The sequence below is a fragment of the Phocoena sinus genome, chromosome 13 (genome assembly GCF_008692025.1).
Source record: "Phocoena sinus isolate mPhoSin1 chromosome 13, mPhoSin1.pri, whole genome shotgun sequence".
Classification (NCBI taxonomy): Eukaryota; Metazoa; Chordata; class Mammalia; order Artiodactyla; family Phocoenidae; genus Phocoena; species Phocoena sinus.
In genome coordinates, this window is record NC_045775.1 from 63,564,468 (window position 1) to 63,586,135 (window position 21,668).

At 37.8% G+C, this 21,668-nt stretch overlaps 1 long non-coding RNA gene across 2 annotated transcripts in view; it reads right to left on the minus strand.

Moving 5' to 3' along the window:
• The window catches only part of LOC116764090, an 82,346-nt gene that overhangs the window by 48,614 nt on the left and 12,064 nt on the right, over window positions 1-21,668 (minus strand). For both annotated transcript variants that reach the window (XR_004352716.1, XR_004352717.1), the window contains one exon: window positions 19,759-19,801. This is a non-coding gene — a long non-coding RNA (uncharacterized LOC116764090). The remainder of the gene's footprint in view (window positions 1-19,758; window positions 19,802-21,668) is intronic.

The window sequence follows — 21,668 nt, forward strand, 5'->3', positions numbered from 1 at the left end:
CCTAAGTGATGAGATGATAATGGTGTCTTTTGTTATGTTAACAAGGTGATCTTTGGAAAGCAGGAAGGATGGGAGCAGGCAGCCTGTGGAGCCAACCTTGTGATTAGAGGTTGCAACTTTCAGTCCCACCCCCTTGCCCTCAGGGCAGGGAAGAGCCACTCAAGATTGAGCTCAATCGCCCATGGCCAATGAGTTATTCAGTCAGGCCTGTGTACTGAAGCCTCCATAAACCCCCAAGGACAGGGTTCAGGGAGCTTCCCAGTTGGTGAGCACATGGAGATTTGGGGAGAGTGGGCTCCAATGCTTTCTCCCCATACCTCGTCCTATACATGTTTTCTATCTGGCTGTTGCTCAGTTTTATCATTTTATAATACACCGGTTAATCTAGTTAATAGAATATTTCTGTGAGTTCTATGAGTCACTTGGGCAAATTAATTAAAGCTAAGAAGGGGGTCGTTGGAACCTCTGATCTGTGGTACAAGGGTCAGAAGCACAGGTGACAACATATACTTGGTGACTGGCACCTGAAGTGTGTGTGTGCATTCCTGCTGGACTGAGCCCTTCACATGTGAGATCTGATGCTATCTACAGGTAGATAGTGCCAGAATTGAGTTGAATTATAGGACAACCAGCCGTTTGAGCACTGCTACGCTCTCTCATTGGAAATGCGGTGCTCAGGACCACTTAATGCTTTCCAGGCTCTGGCCTCTGTGAATTCATGACAACAGTAACCTCTGAAACATACACATGTACCTCTGCCACAAAAAACTTCTGATAGATACATAAGAAATTAATAAAAGTTGATAAGAAAGGGGGTAAGGGACCTAACGTTGGTTGGATGAGGGGGAAAAGTATTCCAGAAGGAATTACTACTACTATTTATCTTTTGATAGTATGTGATTTTTAAATATGTGATCTCATTAGATTTTCCAAATACAAATAAACAAGATAATTATCATTTTTTTAAAAAAAGTCTGAAGAAAATGTAGTTTTATATACTTCAGAAAAAAGAAAATTGAAGGAGGATTTGATTATAGTGTTCGGTAGGCCAAGAAATGTGAATAAATAAAGAATTACTATAAAGGGGCCAGAAAAATGATTTAGGAGACAAGACTTTAGGAGACACTTTCTGATAAGCAGAGCAGTAACTCTTGCCCATTTCCTTTGTTTTTGGCCACGAATGGTTAAAGGCTCCTGTGAGAGGGCTACAAGGGGACTAGTGTCCACATCAAGTGGATAGCTTAGATCCTGATACCAACTACTGGAAATTATCCAGGGCCCAGGAAAGAAGTACTGGTAAGCTGCAGTTGCCAGCACGGTGCTTAGTAGATGTAAATATTTGTGGGTCTACTAAATTAACGGTAAGACTATAATTCATAATATCTTGCACACAAACTAGATTGGTAAGTTTTCAGTGGATGACTTTATTACCATTCCGAACTCAGTTAGATGGAACAGTACTCCTCAATGATTGAGAAATCAATCTTCCTCAATCTTCATGTATCACCATCTGCAAACATTGCTCTCTCTCACAGATTACCTGCCTTCAGCTATGGATGAGACAGTGAGATGCATTTCATTCTCCTCTTCCTGGACACACAGAACAATGACCTTCTCTAACCTCCCTTGGAGCCAGGCAGAGGTCAAGTTTTTGCATTCTTGTTGAAAGGGTATGGGTCTACCACTTTCAGGCCTGGCCAGGAGATACTATGCATGATTGCCCATGTTCCCTTCTGCTGTAGTTTAGGTAGTCATGCATTTAAGACAACACCTCAAGGTGGAGGGGGCACGGGTTCCTGATTCAGTACTTGAAAGCAATCTGCTAAGAATGAACCACCTAATTCACACTGGTCTCTGACAAGACAAATAAACATTTATTAAGTTAAGACACTTGGCTTTCAGGAGTGTTTGTTAGACTACCTAGCATCAATTACCTTGAGTAATTCATTGCTAAACTGGTACACCGGTAATAACCACGGACTAGTGATGAGTCTACTTAATTCCAATCCTCTCCATTTCTCATTGCTGATTTACTCTATACTCACCAGAAATTATTTTTCATAGGGCTTCTTGATGACCATGTCAGTCTAGAATTATCCATAGTACCTCTATGTCTATCTCTTCCTCCAATTCAACTTCCCAGTAGGGGACCTGGCATTACCCCTCTGTGTACATACAACCATGGAGGATCAGGTCCTAACGAGATCGTATCTAGAAGGGCCCTGTTCTGCAAGGTTTATGGTTTATTTTGCTATACCTTGGATTCATATGTTGGTTTAAAATTAAAAGTGACATGATTCTTGAAGGCTGAAGCTGAGTGGCTGAACCAAATTTCTATAATCACGTTAACATATATTTTCCCCCTGAGTCTGTACTAGGTCATTTCTTAAAAGTTATTTTTTCTATCCTATGAATCTATATGTTTACATAAGCATTAGCTATTATTCCCAACATCTATGTTATGGACGGAAAATAGGATTCTTCTCGTGTCCCAACTCAAATCAAACAGTAAAGCATTGTTTACATTATACAAGGTTTACATTGCACAGGATTGTTTATATTCTACAAGCATCCTGAGGTCACGTCTAGACCCAATGGGAAAAAATGTCATAATAGATTAGTAAGGACTGTAATGAAGATGGAAGGGGAAAGTGGTGGCATATGTGCTAGGCATTTATTTCCCCAACTGAGGTCATTTCCTTGTCATGTATCACAATGCTACTGTAGTTGCTCATGTGCTGCAATCCACTGCCCACCCATCCACCCATCTAACATTTCTGAGGACTTAATCTGTGCCAAGGACTCTACTCTCTGCCTGAAAGGCAAGTGAAAAATACAACCCAGGTCTTTCCTGAAGGAGCACATAAAGGAAGACTGATCTCTGAATAGTAAGTGACACAAGATAATGGCTGAATGGGTGGTTTCTTTTATCGTGCACTTGCACGATAGAAAGCAGAGAGAAAAATAGCTCCAAAGAGTTGGACAGTTATATTATCATTGATTTTCAAGTGACCACCAATTAAAGGGCATGCTTAGCAGCTAGAAATGAGGACCTCATTAGATGACTACAAGAGCCAGACACTTTCAAAACTTTCCCCTAAACTTGCAGCTCCATTTTCATTTCATGAAGAGACAGCTTGGGAAGTCAGAGGTCACGCTCTTGTATGTCCACAAGAGGGATGATTTAAGGCACCGGTAAGCTCCTGCTGAGCTGCCACCTAAGGTCATACGACTGTGAATCATGGCGGGATATAATGACTTGGGCAACATTCTTTCCTGCAAATACGTACAAGATGGATGATGAATAGTATTGAAGTATACTATATGGTGCCGATCATGAATTTAAATTCCCTCAGAAATGGAGGAGAAACAATTAGCAAAGGGCATTCTTGACTTCGTTGAGCAGCAATGCCTCTCTGACTCCTGAGACACTCATTTTCAGCAGTCAGGCCACAAGATGTGTCTTCAATTTCTGCCAAATCTAGTTCTAGCTAGATTTTAGGAACTAATGGGAACATGATCTTAATGGATGTCTCATGTTTCTCATGCAGTGTGGCTATGGAATTTTATGGGATGGAGTCAACAAAAAAGACAGGTCCTTTTTTACAGCATTCTTTATATCTGTTCAATCTTGTCACTACCATAGTGTCCTACTAAAAGGACGTTTCAGGGACTGTGTGAGGCCTGGTACAGTGCGTTTTTATAGTCAGAGTGGGTCAGCGAATGGAGAATCACATGAGAGAAAACAAGAGGATGAGGTGCTATTCCTGGCTCCAGCTTCACCTCAGAGAATGACCTTGGCAGAAGCACTTAACCTCACTTTGAATCTTTGAACCTCAGTTTTCTCATCTGTGAAATGAGGAAAGAACATCTGCCCCTTTGCTCCCTCTCAGGATCGTTGGAGGACTAAACAGATCAGGGCTATAACCTGAAGTACGGTGAACCCATGAGGAAAAAAGTTAGACATCACTTAACTATATAATAATCTTCTTAATCATTACTAATTTCCAAAGGTGAAGAAAACCTTGTTAAAAAAATATGTAAGCTGATTGTTTTTCTGGAAACAAAATAAAGGCTCAACTAGCAACCCTGCATTAAAAAAGAGAACCTGAAATGCGCATTCCAAATCTACTTCGAGACAGAAAGACCCCCAAATTCCTTCCAGTTTCCTAAGATTTTTCCACTATAATTTTTTTTCGTTATGGTCCTCTTCATAAAATCTTAGTTATATTTTGGGGTTTTGCTATTGCATAGTTTAGCATATATAAGGAAATCGTCTTTCCAATTCACTAATAAAAAAGGGAGTACAGGAGAGAAGAAGGAAGAGAGGGAAGGAAGAAGGAATAAATAGAGAACAAACCCACGTGGCTAAAAGAAACTGACCTGAGAAGACAAAACAATTCGTAATTTAAAATACTATATAATACAAATGAAGTTAAAGATGTGTTTGCCCAGAAGAGGACTGACTTGAAGTAAACTGATAGGATTTTCTGGATAACACCCTGTATTTCCCTGCTTTAGTGAAAGAGTCAGTCATAGAAGAGCTCTATCTACGGGGAAATTATGAAAGAAATAATCTTCATTTCTCCATGATTCTTTAAAACCAAATTGGACTTTATTCCTTCTTATGTCTCTCTCAAACTCCACTCTTTGACAAAGAAAATAGCATTCTGGAATGACTCAGAATTAGAGATCAGTCAATGTTTCATGATTTTAAGGTTCTTCATTATGAAAAATGTGAATTTGGGCCCAATAATCCTAATCCTAGCTTTTTCTTTAGTTCTATAGTTCTATTAGGCCATGTTGTTAGAGCACTGTTTACACTTATTGCCAATAGTCTCTGGATTGGAGGTCAAACTGTCACTTACCTTCTTCAGCATACCCTTCAATGATTAAATGCCCCCAAGGACTTTTAAGAATCATTTTCATCTTGTAAATATTTTTAAATTGACATCTTAACTTTATAGTTGCTTCCCCTGTGAGGACAAGAGACTAGGGTGACGGAGGGTTTTTGCTTCTTACTTTGTATTTTTTCAAGGACTTATTACTTTTTAAATTAAAATCAAGGAACCAGCACAAGAATGCTAGTGAGGCATGAGTGAGATGTAATGCTTGGTGTGCATAAGGGTTCAACAGTCCACTGTGAGAGTGCAGCCTGTTGAACAACCTCAGTGATAAGTGGGAACCACTTGTCCAAGACTAGTTTATTTCAGATGCAATACTCATTTCTATCCCCTTCAATACATTTTAAGTACCCCAAGCTAGAATAATGGGGCTAGAGGTGCAAGAATATTATACCAAACAGGGGCAATATAAAAAAACATTACAATCAAATTTTCCTTATTAAAAATATAAGTCAAAAACCTAAATACACTATTATTCCACAGAGTTTTAGGGTATATTAAAATCATTGTGATAGGATGTTTCAAAAATTATGGTACAATCCCCTTCTGACACCCTCATTCCTGAGTCACCACTTCAGCAGGACTGGGCTTTGGCATACTCAACCCACATAATGAGACAATAGCAAAAGAGCTTGATGGCTCAGTTGCCGAGGACTAGCCCACTAGGTTCTGAAGACAAGTGGACCAGGTGCTCCCACTGTCCAAGCCAACCACCGAACCTGTGAGTGAGGCTGTCTCAGACGAGCTCTCACTCAGCTGATCCATCAGTTGACTAATACTGCATGAAGGAGCCCAGATAAAACCAAAACACTACCCAGATGAATCCAGTCCCAAATTGCCAAGTAATTGCTATTTTAAGCCACTAAGTTTTTTGTTGTTTTGTTTTTTATATCTTTACTGGAGTATAATTTCTTTACAGTGGTGTGTTAGTTTCTGCTTTATAACAAAGTGAATCAGTTATACATGTACATATGTTCCCATATCTCTTCCCTCTTTTGTCTCCCTCCCTCCCACCCTCCCTATCCCACCCCTCTAGGTGGTCACAAAGCACCAAGCTGATCTCCCTAAGCCACTAAGTTTTGAGGTGGTTTGTAATACAGCAAAAGCTAATCTATACTATAATATGACTTGGTCAAGTGGCTTTATCCTTGAGAATGCAAGGTTGGTTCAGTATCAGCCAGTCAAATCATGTGATTCACTGTATTGGTTAAATAAAAGGAGAAAATCACATCATCATTCTTTTTAGATAGAGGAAATAAAAAGCATCCCATGAGGTTCAAAATCTATTGGGTAGGGTAAATTTTATAAAACTAGATCCAAATAATAACTATCTTTCCTTGATAAAGGCTATATACCAAAAATACATGGCACATGTATACATTAACAAAAATTATTATACTACTAATTTTTTTTAAAAATTAGCATTTCCTTTAAGGAGAGAATTGAGATAAAGATTTCTAACATTACTGGTCTATTGGAACTGACCTTTTTGGAGCTGTGTATTAAGAGAAATAGAAAGAGAGAAGGTTTAGAAGAATATAGATTAAAATGTCATATTTATAGATTGTTTTGATTATGTATGTCATTGGAAACACAGGAAAATCAATAAGCTATTAAATCTAAGAAAAGAGCTCAACATAGGGGCTGGAAAAAAATTAATACACCAAAATAAATTGTGTTCCTCCATAGCATCAATATCTAGATATAATACAAGATGAATTTACCATAGTAACAAAACCTATAGAGAGTATGGGGTTTCACCTAACAAATTATGCAGAAAATCTTCATAATGAAAACTTTAAATGCAACTGTCATAAAAGGCCAAGCTCTTTTTTTTTATTTTTTGAGGGACAGCATAAAAAAGTGATTCTAAAATGTATCTGGGGGACTTCCCTGGTGGCACAGTGGTTGAGAATCCGCCTGCCAATGGAGGGAACATGGGTTCAATCCCTGGTCCAGGAAGATCCCACATGCCACGGAGCAACTAAGCTGGTGCACCACAACTGCTGAGCCTGCACTCGAGAGCCCACGAGCCACAACTGCTGAAGCCCACGAGCCTGGAGCCTGTGCTCCGCAACAAGGGAAGCCACTGCAATGAGAAGCCTGTGCACCACAACAAAGAGTAGCCTCCTGCCCCACCCCTCGCTGCAACTAGACAAAGCTCACACGCAGCAATGAAGACCCAATGCAGCCAAAAAAAAAAAAAAAAAAAAAAAAAAAAAAGAGCAGATTGCTCTATCTCCTATAAAAAAAAAAAAAATAAATAAAATAAAATGTATCTGGAAGAATAAAGTTCTCCATACAGCTAAGGTAGTTTTGAAAAATAAGCTCAAAATGGAGAATGTGCCCTACACATTAAGATATATTGGGAAGTCATGATAGATAAGAACTGTGTGATGCCCTTGGAAGAAACGGCAATCAAGAAAACAAATCAAACAGGTGGCCTAGAAATAGAGCTATATACAGAGAGGAAGTTGGCACATGAAAGAGATGGAATCATAGTCCAATGGAAGAAGTTGAATTACAGCTTTTGGGGAAACAGTCTCATTTTCAAAAGAGATATGAGACTGGATCTTAACCTAGTGATATCACTTATGTTGTACCCAGTCCTATATAGCTCACCTAATCTTCACAAAAAAATCCACAAGGCATAAACTATTAGCCTCATTTTACAGGTGGAAAAACTGAGGTATAAGAGATAAAATGACTAGCCTAAGAAGTACATGGTGGAGCTGGAACTTAAACCCCACAGAAATCATTCTATTAACCATTATGTTATATAACCATTATGTTATATAATATGTTATATATTATGTTATATATATATAAAACATATATATTATATATGTTACATATAACATATATATAACATATATGTTATATATAACATATATATGTGTTATATATAACCATTATGTTATATAATTCCACCTAATGTACAAAACTAAAATTTTAATATCTAAATGTGAAAAAATTTTTTTTTTGAGTGGGATACTCTTGACTGTAAAATGGGAAGCCAACTTTTGCTCACCATATACATACCTTATTCAGTACAAATGTTTATTAAGAATCTCCAAAAGCTAGACACTAGGCATCAGGGCTACACTGATAGAGCAGATAAAGTGCCTGGCCTCAGGGAGCTTTGCTTCAGATGATGTACATCAGCTAGATAGACTGAATGATGGATACTATATTGGGTTCACACTTCGTCTCAAGAAAAAAATATATCCATAGACGTGATCCAGGAGTCAAATGGCAAAAGACCTAGCCTCAAAGTGAGTGTCGATTTCATTAAATGGTAGGTAAAAATTATTTTATATGCCGAGATAGGCTCTGCTTAAAAGACACACTATTCCTCCAAACATATTATACAAGCCAGCTTATGAACCTGTGACTTTTTCTAGGAGACATGTTGCCTTCTTTCCCAAGAAGGGAGCTGTAGGACTCTGGGTGGAAATAGTTTCATCATCAGAGGCACAGTCTCACTACTACTGCTCAGCTCCAATTCGCAACCTTCTGAATGGTTTCCAGACTAAGTCATTTAGCAAAGTGATGAAGAAAAAATGGCCCATTAATCTTATGATGTGTGTTATAACTTAACTCTGGGTTTAGCATAGGAAAAATATTATTTGCATTGATTAGAAATATGCTTTATGGCTGCATATATTATTCACTCTGAACATTCTAAAATTATTAGCTGGGTTGACACGATGAACTGCACAGGAGTACTTCTAGATGACATCTCAATGTCACCTGTGACTCACATCATATAGGTCTAGGAATCAATATGTATTTTACTCAATATGAGATCTTATTCCAAACACCAAAATATGCCTGTTTTTATTCGATGGTTATCATCATGAAACTACCAGCTAAACATCATTTAGAAAATTCAAAGCAAGTAAATTACTGTATTAACTGTCCAACTATGATTATGACTTTCCTCCACCTATAGCTGAACCTAATATAATGATCTGGTCAGTCTGACTAGGAGGATTTATTCATTAATTTACTCAAATGTTCTGAGGTATATTTTGAAGGACTTAAATTATGGTCTGGTTTGTAGGATTCAACAGTAAGGGTGCAGGTTTATCTCCTACAAGCTCTGTGACCTTGCCCAAGTGACTTAGCATCTCTGAGCCTCACTTTCCTAATCTGTAAAATGGAAACAATAATAGAACCCAAGTTGTAAAGCTGAAGGAAAAAAAGTAATATGGTAATGTATATTGGCACAAAAGAGCAGTTACGCTGATGGTAGTTATTTGTGAATACTGTTGCTAAGATTATTGAAAACCTGTTGTGTGTTAGGTGCTGTTCAAAGACTAGAATTTTAAGACTGTTCTTCACCTTTATCCCAGTTTTACCTGCAAAGTTCTGCCATGCACTGGAAAAACATACTGGTATTTCTAGGGAAGGGGACCACTCAGGTGACATTTTTGTTTCACCAGGTATATAAAGTATACAAAGGTTATGGTGTATCTTTTAAGTCCTTTGGACGTCTAGTTACCTTTCACTAGAATGATTCTAGTAGATCCTGATAGATACCTGAGACAAGGTCAGGTCAGTGATGTTGGTACCTTTTCTGGCTTAAGAACATAGGGCAGAAACACAGGAAGAGAGGTCTTCCTTTTCCACTCCTGTTACTAAGAACCCTCTAGAATAATGACAATCTGAAACAGATCACTACATTGTTGCATGTTGTAGAATCAAAGCAGTGTACAAAGCAAAGAGCACTGGCCTCCATTATACTTGCATTTCACTTGAGATTCACTTTTCTAGACCGTGGAGAAAGCAGATGTTCCAACACTTTCCAGGTACTGGAATATTACAATCTGGCAATCTCCACCATTGCATGTTTGATCACACTATTCCCTGCAAATGGAATGCTGTTCCATCAAGGTCAGATTGACCAGTGCAAATACCTGATTTTATCGTACGGTCAGAACCAAATTAACTTACTGAAATTCTGCCCAGCTCAGGGTCTACCTTCTCTGTGAAACCTCCTGTGAGATCCCAAGTTACAAACAACTCTATCTTCTTCAGAAGACATTGTATACTATATAAATAGTAATTTACATATAAATATATGTATATGTGTGTGTATTTCTTTGTTACATTAAGTTATAACTCCTGTGGTTTCTCTTCTTAACTAAACAGGACCCCCTTATCATCACAGTGGCCATGTACATCACTGTATCCTCCAAAAAATCCAGATAATATCATGGATTCAGTATATAGTTGTTTAATAGAAAACAATTAACTAACCACCGCAGAATACTAGTGTCTCAGTGGATCATAAATCCACTGAGTGTGTTCAGTGGATCATAAATCCTATGAGACAGTCCATGAAGGAAAAGATTTCAAATAAATTTGGGATCTGTTGTCCACTACATCTCCTTATCAGAGACTCATAATTCACAAGACTCATAAAAAGCTCTGTAGCAAAGAAACTGTTGACTTAGTCTGACCCAGTATTTCTCTTACAAGAGTATCAGTTCTGGAGGTCAAGGACATTTTCCACCTCTAATACAACATCTCTACTGCCTAGTAGAGTGCCTGGCACTTAGTAGACACCTAATAAATATTTGAATAAGTTTCAACATACATTCCCCTTTTAAGCTATAGAAGAAAAACACAGTATATAGTAGATTTTGATTTACTTGGGGAGAATAATAATATGAATAGATAAATTTACACAAATCATTTTAAAGTATATATATTTGATAATACTTTTTTCCACAAATCTACACAATTGCACATTTAGTGGTGATAGTAAACGAACTACATTTGCTTCTGAAAACTTGCTAAGAAGGATGGCTACTAAAAACTACAACTTGAACCCAAAACGATTTAGTTCATGGGTCCCCACTCCTTAGCAGTTTTAATATAGAAGAAAATAGACGCATATATTTCTTTTCTGCCATAATATGACATCATATAAGGAATGCTATTTTATTAGCTAGAAATAAGATTTGCTTTTGTTATTTTAGTACATTTGATCACATAAGAATAATTCTAGATTTTGTCCTAGACTGCTCACTATGTGCTTTCACTATAGATTTTAATGTCAATAGAGAAAGGAGAAAGAAAAGTCAGAGGGAAATGAAACAGGTGTATGCAACACCCCTCTCTACTACCGACGTTTCTCAGAATTCTGGGGGAAGTTGCATCTATAAGTGGAAAGTTTTTCACCATGGAACTCACAGTGGTTGAACTTCTCATGAAGAATTTTTTTTTCACTACTGAAGAAAAATATGTTTGATTTTACCATAACTGAAAAGTATGGTAAAAGTTCTACTTCTGAGGTTTGCCCTCAAGACTACTGTTTACCTAATGGAAGTGACTCCTATGCATGGAGGAAAAAGTGCACCATTTGAAGGAAAAGCTAAAGGAGTGATATTCAGGTAGCTCCTCATTCCACCAATGAAAACATACACATAGATTTTCCACTTTACACCTCATTTTCCACCTTATTTTCATGATTTTGAAATGAATATGTAGGGTCTGATGAGTTTGTCAATAGTCTATAATTATTAGTGTTATTAAAATAGAATACAAATGATAAGCCATATGTAAAAATGCTGTGTGAATAAACTGCTATACCCCAAATAATACAAATGAGTGAATGGCAGTAAATGCTAAGAGAGATTAACAACATAAAGGATATTTAAAAAATGATGACCGTATTTCATATTTATGTGTCTTTTTCTCTCTCACTCTTTTTTTTTTGCGGTATGCGGGCCTCTCACTGTTGTGGCCTCTCCCATCGCGGAGCACAGGCTCCGGACGCGCAAGCTCAGCGGCCATGGCTCACGGGCCCAGCCACTCCGTGGCATGTGGGATCTTCCCGGACTGGGGCACGAACCCGCGTCCCCTGCATTGGCAGGCAGAACACTCAACCACTGCGCCACCAGGGAAGCCCTTCTCTCTCACTCTTACTCAACTCCTAAATAACTAAGAGAATATGCTCACAAATGGTAAGCATGTTTTGGATGTTCGATGTGTGTTTGTGGGAAAGAACAAAAAAAATACTGCCTCAATTAGGTCAAATATCATACAAGAGACGAATGAGATTAGAGATGGGATTGGGATTTGTGTTAGTTACTCAATAGCTAACCAATCACAGATAAGGCAGTGTAGTGCAATATGCAAATATACTTTTAAACAACTTCTCTTAAGTTATCTACTGTCTGTAAAGACAATCACACTCGACTGCTCTGCACTTAAACCCCAGAGCTTCTGAGTTAGAATCTGTTAGAAATAGGTACACGTTTCATTGCTTTGGCAACATTTACATGGCTCTGCATCAGGCAATACAACTGCTAAGATCACACTCTGGGAATTCAGGAAAGGCTAGTGTCCAGTTCTGGTCGTTCTACCACCCAACTGTGATCTAGGGTAAATTCCTGATAAAAAAAAAAAAAAAAAAAGAAAAACCCTGAAGATGCTGAAACAGTATTTCCTACTTCACAGGGTCGTCATGGGGTTAAAAGGTCATTAGGATAAAGTGCCTCTCACCCAGGAAACACTGATAAATGCTACTGATGCTACCATCATCATCATCATGACCGATCAAGAACATATTGCCACATGGAAATTCAACATTCCCTGGGCCATTCACAACTTTCCTTTAAAGGACTCATATTCTATGTGGGGTCTTAACACCTTCAAATAACAGAAAATACAAGCCTTTACGCCTTTTTTTCTGTAGCTAATTTTGGCATCTTTCACCTCTGTCCACTTAAGTGTTGGTTTAGCATATTCTTGTCACACAAAGAAGCTACTTCCTAAAGAGAGGAACAAGGTGTCAAGTGACAAAGACATTGAGTGAAGTCTTTCACATCCTAAATTGTCCACGGTACAGCTCAGCTGGTCTCTGGGTTGGAAGGCCTGGGTCTACTTTGCTCGTCTGTTACAGGGGAAGGGACATGGTCCTTAGCATGTGGTCTGTGAAACAGAGGCAGCTGCGGGTAGAATTATAACACAAGCAGAACTGGCTTCAATTCTTCCTTCCTAGGTCTTTTTCTTCTTGTTCAGCTGTTCAAGGAACTTGCCTGCCCTCTGTCCCTGCCAGGACGATGTTACATCTGCCTGGATAAGTAGGTCACCATTGTATATCAGGAAAGGTCTTATTTGTAATCATCAGGAACCAGATATGGCTAATTTGAGCAGAAAAGGAAACTTCTGGAAGTTTATGGTTAGGTCTCAGTAACTAGAAGCACACTAAACAACCGAAAGCCAAGGCTATGCTATTGCAATTATAGGATCAGGCCAAAGTGATGTTATAAGTCCTAGCTGGCCTTGCTACCAAGCAGGAACAGGAAACAGGAGGTTGACCCAGCACTGCTGGCCTTGCTTCTTTACATCATTTATTTGTAATTCAAAATCCAAGAGAGGGGTGCAGTTGGCCAACCCGAGGTCGCCTGACTGTTTTCCATCTGTAAGGGAGACTGAGCATGTGAGTAAACAGTGTATCTGACATGTTCAGCTTGTATAAGGAGAGGAAGGCTCTGTTTCTCACCAAGACCCACAAAGTGGAAAATTCCCCAAAGAAAAAGGAATTTCAGATCAGATGCTTGGAAAGTTAAAAACAACAACAAACAAATGCAGATGTGGAATTAAAGACATGGAGTCATTAAGAACCTATATGTGGAGTGATTCAGACCTGAGTTCACATCTGGAGCAAGCTACTCAATCTTGCTGAGCTTCAATTTTCTTTAAAGGAAACAACGTGGAAGATGATATCCACATGTAACTTGTGGTACACATGAAGGAGGGTAGTACAGTATATGATGCCTGGCACATCCTATGCATTTTCTAAAACTACTAGTAGTACTATTATAATTGTTACTTATTATACAATTTATTGTAGAAATTAACAGGGAGAGTATTAATAAATGTTAATACAGTGCTAAGTGTCACATTTATGATCTCAACTAATTATTTGTTGATTCAACAAACATTCCACATATCAGAAAATAACCTGTTAGTGTATATATATATATATATATTTTTTTTTTTTTACAGAAGAAAAGAAACCCTGAGGCTTAGAAAGTGTAAACAGTGTACCAAAAGTCACTCATTTAAGAGGTAATGGAATATTATTCAGCCTTAAAAAAATGAAGGAGATCCTTTCATTTGTGACAATATAGATGAAACAGGAGTACATTATGCTGATGAAATGAAGCCAGACAGGATAAATACGAATGATATCATTTATATATGGAATCTAAAAAGAAAAAAAGCCACACTCATAGAAACAGAGTAGAAAACTGGTTGCCAGGGGCTGGGGTGTGGGTGGGGAAAAGAGGGGAAGACTGGTAAAAGGGTACAAACTTTCAGCTGCAGGACGAGTAAGGTCTGAGGATCTACTGTATAACATAGTTACTACAGTCAATAATACTGTATTGTATAACTAACATGTTCTGAGAGAATAGAACTTAAGTGTTCTCACCAAAAAAAGAAAAAAAGGAAAAAGGTGTCATGAGCTGTTAGATGTATTAATTAACGTGATGGGAAGGATCCTTTTATAACACATATGTATATCAAATCATCATGATATACTCTTTGACTATCTTACAAGTTTGTCAATTATACCTCAATAAAACAGAAAAAAAAGAGGTAATAAAGATGAGACTCCAATCCAGGATTATCCAGCTCAAAACACTACACTCTTAACCATTACAATATAGTATCCATCCATATGTTGTAACTGTAAAATGCTTAACACAAAGGAAACGTTAAATAAATGGTATTTATTCTAACTCTAATGCTTACTAGATATTAGTTATGTGGTATGCTTTACTTCTAACTACAAGGGTATAAGGTGCAAATTCTTGCTACAGAACATAAAAGCCCCTGTGGTACCCTGTAGGATAAACACAGTACCTGTAAATCTCTCATCTCTCAACCCAGAGTCTCCTCAAGTTGGAGGTCTTTACCCCCTTTATAATGTGGGAATAATGCCTTTCCCACATTTGCACTGGGCATGAAAATCCATACTTCCAGGTGTATACTGAACCTCCACTTAGCTCCTCGTCACCTTGGAATCACCAGACCAAAGATCATTTATTCCATTAAGATAAATGATGTAGGGATAGGAGTACAGAATATACAGAGAGTGTTGGAGGAATCCAAACAACAAGTCCTCCACTCTCAAAACAAATTTTAGAGTTCCAAAAGTAAAGAGCAATGTTTGGAAATAAAACTAAAAATGAAACTAACATCTACAATTAGCCAAGTATTTATTATGGGCCAGGCTACTTACTAGGCACTTGATAAACATTACAGCTCATCTTCCTGCAGCCCTTCAAAGCATATAATATTGTTTCTATTTCATAGAGAAGAAAATTGTATCTAAGCAGGTTAGTGATTAGCCCAAGACCACAGGGCTAGGCTGTAAGAAAAGAAGGCCAAGTTTCAGTGGTCAAAATGGTGATGGATGTTATAACTAGAAGATTATGGCTAATCAAATAAAAATATTCAAAACGGTCCTAATGTATTATTAGGATTTCTTTAGAATAACTTGGGTGCCTTAGTGAATACAGAAGTGGTAGGCACTACAGTCTCTTTAATTTGCTAATCATACAAATCTACTTTAATATTCTTGGTGACAAGGAGCTAACTACTGATAAGACAGCTTCTTCAGTTTTGGGGCTACTCCAGGGTGAAATGCCGGAACGTCTTACTGCCTGCAATGTTACCTAGTTCTACCAGGGGGAATAAAGCAGAACAAGTAGCCACCGTTCTTGACAAATGGATACAGTTTCAGTTTTTCAAAATATGACTGTCAGATTCATTCATTGTATCAAAGAGATCTGTCAAATGGCTTTGCCCATTTACTAATGGATGGCACACTGCAGACACACGTTGGGTCAAAGGACTCAATGTCACCTCATTGATACTGTCATCAATATAATTTGTATTGGCATTTTGTCTCACCCTGACTTTAAGGACTATGTGAGGAGATCCAAGTCTCCAGACCATGGAATGATCACCTCTGCTTGACACAGTATTCTCTGCTCATTTCCAGAGGGGACCAAGGATGAGCTCTTGTACTTCTGAGTCTATTCACCCTACCTGGCAACACATACTAGCTGGGCTGATTGGATCAAGCAGGAGCCCCAGAGTTTAAATTTTCAGCTGCATTGGAGGAAACAGAGGCTATGCCCCAATCCCATAACCCCTCACTTCTTACCGCTAGCCTATCCTAGGCTGTTCTTGCTGATAGGAGTACTTCATGCTAAAAATTAATTTTGCTTACCTGATGGCAGTCACACAACCTCAAATGCCATTTTTATAAATAAGGCAACCACCAATGGAGTGTGGTTTAGGGTTTTTTCTTCTGTAGACCCTGCCTACCCTATAAAATCTCCCATTACTGCATCATGGACACTATAATCCCTTTCCGAGGGAATAGATTCTTTCCAACCATAAGATGAAATAAGAACTTACATTTCCATACTGCCCAAAAGGAAATAAATTGATTACAAAATGCAGGAGAATGACTGATTTTCCACATTTGTTGTGTTCATTAAAGGGTTTTTGAATAGACTTGACAGTATTAAAGAAGTTCAACACACACAAAATAAAAATTAATAAATGAAGAGAAAAAATTGCATTTACAACAAACAAAATAAACACATTGATATATAAAAGGTTGTTATACATCGATGAAAAATGGATGTCATAAAGTCACAAACTAAAAAGTATTAACAGCCAATAAAGATAGGAAAATATGTTCAACGTTGTTATTATTAATCAAAGAAATACAAATAAAATAATTCAGGTGTCATATTTTACTGACTAGAATGACAAAGTTTTAAAAAACTTGATAATACTGGTATTGATATTGATAATACTGGTACTGATGAGTGTGTGTAAGAAACCACACCGGATGTTAAATTCTTGGTAGAAATAAAAAGCACGGTAACCTTTCTGGAAGACAATATGTCAGTATGTACCAGAACTGACAACCAGCCATTCAAGTTCTAGAAGTCCATTCTAAGGAAATAAACAAATGCTCAAAGACATATGAACAAGGATGCTTGTCTCATTGTTTAGCAAAGCAAAACAGGAATAATCTAAATGTTGAACAGTAGGGACTGGTTAAATAAATAATAGAATGCTGTTCAACCATTAAAAACGATGCTGCAGATTTTTATTAGGTGATGAGTAATCATACTTATATTACTAAATAAAAATGTTATAGAACTGTTTTGTAGTTGGATATAATAATTAAAGGTATTTTATACTTGCATTGTATTTATATGCACCCCGTCACAAAAAAGTTTCCAAAGATACCCTCAAAAATGTTACAGAGATGATTTATCAGAAATGGGATTTTGAGTTATTTTTCCTTTTTTCTTTAAATCCTTTCAATTTTGGAGTTTCTGCAATGAGCCTGTATTATTTTTACAATTAAAAATATTTAAATTTACAACAAAAGGACCTAAATTCCTCCAGTTTTCCATTTATTTTCCACCCTGGCTCAGGGCATTTGTGTAAAAAAAAAAAAAAATCAGCTTATTTTCTCTTTTGTATCAATCTAAATTTACTTTTCATAAGTAAACTATTTTAGTCTGGCAAAAGTTTCACACAGGAAAATTGTTAAGGTCTGAGTATTCTATTACCTTTAAAAGCACTGGAAACTTTGAAATTATTTCTTTCAGAATTTTCATATAATACTGAAAGGCGGGGGGGAGGTAGCAAAATGAAGGGAAATAGGTAGTAGTAGTCAACTTCAATTAAGAAAAAGCAACAAGAGGCAGTCTGTACTCTTTTGATACGGCAGAAGCCCCAGGTGTCAACTCATGCTAAAAAATGTATATATACACACACATATATATGTTTGTGTGTATTATATGTATATGTGACACACACACATAATTAATCCACAGTCTTAGGCTAATCACTCATTGTGGCAGAAACAACGAGCTGTTGACTACACTTTAATTAGCTCCTCCAGCCCGTAGAGGCATCACTAGGACCAAGACAGGAACAACATTCTCCATCTCCGCTTGCATCTGGGTATGGTTCTATCCCAAAGAATGTGACCAGAGGTGACCTGAAGAGTTTATGTCTGAAGGATAACGAGTTGATAATTGTAGCTTGCAGCTTCCTCTCTCCTTTCCTTTTTAGGACAAATGTAGAGCCACTTGATGAAGGTGGTGGGTCCCTGAATAACTGAGCAGAAAACTGGCCCTCAGACCACCAAAGTCCATACTATACTCCTGAGTGAGTGAGAAATGAACTGTCCATGTGTTGCTCCACTGAGGTTTAAGGTTTATTATTTAGTGTTTAACTAATGCATTTTTTCTTTAAACCTCAGTTGCCTTCTCTGTAAAATAAAGTCTTTGAAAAGGATCCACTGTAAGTTTTTTCCCTTGCTTATGTTTTTGTCTTACTTTTTAATTCTCAGAAACATTGCGCGCATTTTACCTTTTAAGTTAGTAAGTATACTTTTTTTTCCCACAAAAATGGCTTCTTCAAGTTATGGAGAAGTCATAGCAGACTGTTGCTTCAGTTTAAGGTATGCATTCACATATGAGATGAGAAGGGTGAGGACCCAGAGAAACGCCTTTGACAGAGGGGAGTGAGAGCATACTGAAGAATGTTTAGTAATAAAGAATTCAGATGGGAGAAACGGATGGGTTACATCTAACAGATTTGCTCAAAGGAATTCTGGAAAGGCAAATATGTGAAAATGTATAGCAAAGACATGAAATGCCTTTTGGTCCCTAAATGGATTTCATTTCAAAGACGTGCATATTGCAAATACATGTACCATAACACTTCTCTGTCCACTTCTAGAATTTTCTAAAGCCTGACAGAACATCTGCAGAGAGAGGATGTCATTCCAAGATAATCAACTGCAAGTTACTAAATTAAGATAAAAATGTCCTTAACCTTGAACAGTTTTTAAAGAGATTTTAGAAGAAAGGAGCCCTCCGGGGGTTGTATAACTATATAATTGTACCCTTTCTAAAAGGCTATTTACAGATACGTAATGTTTCCCCTCCATTCTTTAAAGTAAAATATAGGATAAAAAAAATAGTTTGGGGATAATATTTGTTTGGGACAGCAGGCACTGCTAATCAGTATCACTCTCTCCTTATTCCTTACTATCAGAGCCCTGGTTTAGGAGACCCCATTATCCTTAAGGCTAAGGTGGCCAGTTTAAAATCCGAGCTGATGAGATCTAAGTGCAAGTCTGCTGACCATCTGTGGTAAAAAATTTGCTCTCTGAGTTAGACACTGCCTTTTTTTTCTTACTTAATTTCTTTTTTTTTTCCTTCCTTTTCTTTCTTCCTGCCCAAATTGCTGGAACACTATTGGAGATTCTGGGGTCACTTTGAAGCTATGTGGACGTGCTAGAGATGTGGAAGCTGGAAGAGCGAAGCAACCCAGTCCCCTGGTGATGCCCTTCAGCAGCTGGACTAACGCTAGAGGGACTATCTCCAAACTTCCTGCTACCCGTGGAAAGTAAGGTAAATCACTCATTCACTTTCTGTTACCTACTAACTGATCCAGAACTCTAACCACAGGGTTCTAGAACCCTTCTCAGTATCCCATAGTCATACTCATGTTCCGGACTCCTGATCATCAGACTTGCTTATAGCAGATGTATGGGGAGGGTGGGCTCTTCCTGGAAGCCCTCATACTTCCTCCCCTACCCCCACCACACACAAATAATGATCTTTATGTCCACTCATCCTTCTATCTACACTCAGAGGCCAGGGCCCCCAGGAAGGCTTCACTGACAACTTTTTACTCCTCTCTACATGCAGAAAGGGTAGAGGTGTGGGCTCTGGAATCAGACTTCTTAGACTTGAATTCTTAATCTGTTACTTACCAGTTTAGGACGTGGGCAAAGTAGTTACCTTCTCTGGACACCCCTGTAAAAGAGGAACACTAAGTAGCACCTATGTACCTTACTGAAAGGATTAAATGAGCAAATGCAGGTAAAGTTCTTATAATTTTTTCTTGGGTCAATCAATTCTAGCTGCTATTGTTACCTTTGACTAATTTAGGGCAGAGTCCCTTTGCCCTCCTTTGGTTCTCTGGGCCCATCTCATTCACAACACACACAACCGCACACTGCAGAGTTTTGAAAGGTGGTTCTCAAAATGTGGTCCCTGGGCCAGCAATATCAGCCACACCTGGGAACTGGTTAGAACTCTGGCACTGGAGCCCAGCAATCTGTGTTTCAACAATATTCTCAGGCAAATCTGATGCACACTAAAGGTTGACGACAACTGAGAACATCTGTCTCAGACTCTCCTGGAGGCATTCACCAAAAATAGAGTTACAGGACCTTACACCTGACCAGCTGGAGAAGGGGTCTAGTAATTGCCCTGGTTATCATGCTTGTCATGATTTTTCAGCACATAAATGTTTGAGAATCACTGCCATTTTGAATGTGTGTTTCACTTGTCTGTTTTTCCAGTGGACTTTACTTCCTTGCAAGGAAGGTTTGTTAAGATTTGTTGCTGTTGTTTGCATTATTAGTTTTATTATGCTAATTCTAGAATCTCTGGTGCATAGTGCAATCTCAGGCAGGAAGTAGTGGCTCATTAAAACAGGTATCCCAAAAGTCTTAGTAGAACTTCAAGATTAATTCCTTCAGGAAGAGGTAAAATTGTCATTAGATGCAGATGATATGATACTATATATAGAAAACCCTAAAGACTCTACATGAAAACTACTACAACTGATAAACGAATTCAGCAAGGTAGCAGAATACAAGATTAACATACAGAAATTGGTTGCATTTCTTTATACCAACAATGAAATATCGGAAAGGGAATGTAAAAAAACAATGCCTTTTAAAATCACACCCCCCAAAATAAAATACTTAGGAATAAACCTCACCAAGAAGGCAAAAGACTTATACGCTGAGAACTGTAAGACATTAATAAAGGAAAGTGAAGATGATTCAAAGAAATGGAAAGACATCTCATGTTCTTGGGTTGGAGGAATTAATATTGTTAAAATGCTCATACTACCCAAAGCAATCTACAGATTTAACGCGATCCCTATCAAATAATCCATGACATTTTTCACGCAATTAGAACAAATAATCCTAAAATTCATACAGAACCATAAAAGACCCAGAATTGCCAAAGCAATCCTGAAGAAAAAGAACAACGTTGGAGGCATAGCCACCCCAGACTCAGACAGTACTCCAAAGTCACAGTAATCAAAACAGCACGGTACTGGCACAAAAACAGACATATGGATCAATGGAACGGAATACAGAGCCCAGAAATAAACCCACACACCTCAGTTAATTAATCTTGGACAAAGGAGGCAAGAATATATAATGGGAAAGAGACAGTCTCTTTCGCAAGTGGTGTTGGTAAAGTTGGACAGCCTTATATAAACCAGTGAAGTTAGAACACATCCTTTCACCATACACGAAAATAAACTCAAAATGTCTTAAAGACTTAAACATAAGACATGACACCATAGAACTTCTAGAAGAGAACACAGGCAAGATATTCTCTGACATAAATCATACCAATGTTTTCTTAGGTCAGTCTCCCAAGACAATAGAAATAAAAATGAAAATAAACAAAGGGGACTGAATCAAACTTACAAGCTTTTGCACAGCAAAGGAAACCATAAACAAAATGAAAAGACAACCTACAGAATGGGAGAAAATATTTGCAAATGATGCGACCAGCAAGGGCTTAATTTCCAAAATATACAAACAGCTCATACAACTTGATGACAATAAAAGCAAACAACCCAATCAAAAAA